Source organism: Bombina bombina, chromosome 3 (assembly GCF_027579735.1).
Source record: "Bombina bombina isolate aBomBom1 chromosome 3, aBomBom1.pri, whole genome shotgun sequence".
NCBI classification, from domain to species: domain Eukaryota; kingdom Metazoa; phylum Chordata; class Amphibia; order Anura; family Bombinatoridae; genus Bombina; species Bombina bombina.
The window spans coordinates 34198646-34202677 of record NC_069501.1 but is presented as its reverse complement, the minus strand read 5'-3'; the positions used below and the strand labels follow the sequence as shown (position 1 = coordinate 34202677).

The 4032-nt window shown below is 35.4% G+C and overlaps 1 protein-coding gene across 1 annotated transcript in view; it reads left to right on the top strand.

Annotated features, from left to right (window-relative positions):
* The first annotated feature begins 3123 nt into the window (after positions 1-3123).
* The window catches only part of TBX15 (T-box transcription factor 15), a 173662-nt gene continuing 172753 nt past the window's right edge, over positions 3124-4032 (top strand). Inside the window, exon 1 of the mRNA XM_053705771.1 lies at positions 3124-4032. This exon is cut by the window's right edge and continues 276 nt beyond it. The gene's annotated coding sequence lies outside the window, so the exon portion shown is untranslated.

Sequence of the window (4032 nt, the reverse complement as noted above, 5' to 3'; positions counted from 1 at the left end):
TCTGTACTATATATTAATCTGTACTATATATTCATCTGTACTATATATAAATCTCTGTACTGTAAATAAATCTGTATTATATATTCACCTGTACTATATATTCATCTATACTAAAGTCTTCTATCCAATCAGGGTTCCATAAAATAATAAATTTAGCATCTATCGCTCTGAAACATTCAAGAAAATAAGTAGATTCTGATGGACCAACTTCTAAAGCCAAGGCTGGAATAAAGTCACTTTATTATGATCCTATAGGTTCCTTCTGATTTAGTAAAGGAATGAGAGATCTGCAAACTAATTGCTCCTTTTCATTCAACAAAACTAACTATAAACCAAAATAACATAGAATCATATTATAATATTGAGAAGAAAAACTAAAAAACTAAAAAATAAAAATGAGTTTTATAAAGTGTATTTTACATAGAATAAAAAAATGTATAGTGAATTCGATAAATCCCCAAATAACAATCTGCACAATATCCTAATACACAGCACAAGATTTCTCGAGAAATGTAATGTTGCTGTTTTTTCCCTGTGCCAGATGTTAGGGGTTTATTTTTGTCTATAGGGTACTACAGACCAGGCAGAGCTACAAAGTTACCCACAGCCAGTGTGTCTGCAAAAATGCAAAGAAATATCTTCATTTCATTCTGGGATTAGCACCCACCCTGGGAAAATAATAATTATTCAATGGTAAATAAATGACTAATAATGAATATTATGAAATACTAGAGGATTTATTTAAAACCAGTAGAGAAATATCTCACCCGTTGTCATTTTTGCTGCAATTCTAAAACAATTTATTGAATTACAAATCTGAATTTTGGGGCAAAACAAACTATTTAATTCCCACTTTGTGACATTATGTTGACTACACCATTTACAGTATATTTTTGGTTGGGACTATATTTATATCTATTATGTTCATGTATTTTATTAGTCATATTTAAACGAATACTGTGACATTTTAGTTTTTGCTAAATCATTATAAAATGCAGAGGCCAATGTATAGGGAAATAAAAATACATTTGTTATATGAGATTATTGGTGCGGCAGATATCCCTTATTGTTTTATATTTTTATTTGTCAACGGTGTTTAAATATTGTTAGATCAGGGGAAATCAAGAGGGTGAGCAGGAAATTCATAAAAAAATATTCTTAGTTTAAAAATCCTACAAAAAAAAATGATGGTAAAATAAACTGACTCAGCTGCAAAACCACAACTTCTTCCTAAATTCCCTGACCCCTGATCTGCCCAAACACCAACCCTGCCCTGTCTGGGGTCTCAGCTAAACGATCTGAAAATTGTTCCCCCACACCCAATAAAATCCATATAAACTGCTTGTGTCTGGCAGTGTCCTGCAGCAGCTAAGTGGTTAATTACAGTCTGCACAGCACAAGAAACATTAGTAGCAACAATAAAGTACATAATTGTTTTTTGTGTTTATCTGGAAAAAAAAACTATTGTAGCTGTAAATAAAGGGGATACATTGTATCAAATGTTTATTGACAAAAATAAATATTTACAATAAATAAAACACGTGTTCCAAATATTCATTAATTGTTTGTTTTAGAAAATGATGTAAATGTGAATATTAAATTAGTTGTAATATAACGTGAAAACATATTTTTAATAATAATATTTAATGGTGGTTTATTTTGGTAAATTCTACTTTATCTATAAAGTGTTATCCGGAATATTATAGTTATAGAACTACACTTTGTATTTATATTCACAGCTTGTATTCGCTCAGACTGTTTATTAATGTATTGTATTTCTCACACTACAGTAATATGTCATCAAATAAATCCAAACACTTCTTCTGCAATGCAAAGAAAAGAAAAAGGATTGTCTTAAAACACAACCGTTTGAAATAAACAATAATATTATTTTAAAACATTTAAACTCATAATATTAATATGTTTCAAATGCACTAACAAATATTTTTTCCATTTAGACATTAAAAGGGGGCTGAATATAAGTGAATAAATAATTTATTATGCAATGATAACCCATATATTAAAAACGCATATTTGTACATTGTGTCACACATTTATATCATTTAATTTATACTCATATCGTTATGGCAATATATATATATATATATATATATATATATATATATATATATATATATATATATATATATATATATTGCCATAACAATATGAGTATAAATTAATTTATAAATATATATATATGTGTGTGTGTGTATATATATATATATATATATATATATATATATACACACACACACACACATATATGTCTGTATTGTGTACCATAAAAAAGTCAGTATAAATATGGTTTGTGGGTGCTCTAAAGTGTGTGAAAATGCACATAGATGAATTGTATATATATATATATATATATATATATATATACAGGCATAATTTTTTTTTTACTTATGCGTTTTCTTTTATATTTCTACACAATAATTCAATATATTGGCACTGGGATCTTTGGGCATTTCCCTTGGTCTTAGAGAGCGGTGTGATCTGATAGCCCATCTGACCTCTAGTAGGGCAAGTTATATTTGGAAAGCCCTGAGGTCTCCTGGCTTGGCCCCTGAGGGTTCCCGACTTGGCTCCTGAGGGCCCCTGTCTTGGCCACTGAGGAAGAAGCTACAGCTTAGGGATGCAAACAGGACAGGCGATATTGTTTAAGGCTCATTTTGAAAACTGTGGGAATATTTTGCAAAAAAAAAATGTATTTGATGCTTCCCTTGTGGGTTAAAGATAATTTTATAAGGAAAAAAAGGTCTCTGCTGTAGAAATATTGTATTTCAGGCACAATGTTGTGTTCAGCTGGGGACAATCAGTCACTGAAATCCATCAGCAAGTTCCTTACAAACTAAACCTATAATAGGAGACAGCACCTCACCTGTACTGGGGTCTCATAGCTGAAGTTTGTAGATAAATACTTTATACACACTAAAGGGTCTTATACTGGTGCCTGTTGCAGCTGCAGTAGCCAGAAGTCTAGGCACACAAAGGGTTAATGGTATGTCCACTATGTCCTGAGTGTATAAATTCCTGGTGTGTGAGTTCCCCCCTCCCCTTTCCCCCTCTGCCATTGGGCTGCTGCTTTTGGGTTTCTGACTTCTCTCTATCCCTATTGGACTAAAGGATGACAGACTCAAACACTCAGCCCAACTTCTGCAGGACTCATACACAGGAGAAACTTTCCCAGCAGTCGGGATCAATCAAACGGAGGACAGACTGGAAAACTAGGAATTATCTGTGGCACTGTCACTTCTGAGAGCCACACAGCGACGTCACCAGAGGACACATTAGGGAAAACAGACCCCCAGGATACCCAGGGCTCATCAGACTGACAGGGCACCCTCAGCTCACTTACTCATAACTACCGGAGGAAACCCTGAATTTACTACCTCTGGGGGCCCACAGGTAGACACTGTGGAATATTCACAGGACTTAAACCTGGGCTCAGCACCACAGGAAAACAACTGGGACCAGATCCTTAGGAAACCCACTGGAGGACCCACTGGGATCGTCTGTTCAGGAAACCCACGAGAGGAAATCTAGGTTTTACATAGCAAACCCACGAGAGGAAATCTAGGTCTTACATAGCAAAACCAGGAAAGGACTTATACGACTGGCCTTCTGCGCACATCCACGGGATCATTACTAGGACTCACCTTATTATCTGTTAAAAAATAAAGTCCACGGACTGTAGATACATTTGAGAAGACCCACACGGTACACTAAGCTCAGCAACACAGGCCCACGGAAGGGATTACCTAAATAGCAGATCCACGGGAGGACAAACTGTACAACTAAGCAGCCGCTCATGAAGACAGTCGGCTCTCAAATACTCGGTTGACCCACAGGACATAATCCTGGGCTCATTTTTTGAGCAGACCCACAACAGACCACCCTGGACTTACCTCTTGAGGAAACCCACAGGAGGACCCCCTGGGATCATTACCTCAGCAGACCAACAGGAGGACACCCTGGACTTACATTCTTACCAGACCCATGTAGGGCGCAATCAGGACCCTGCCTTGC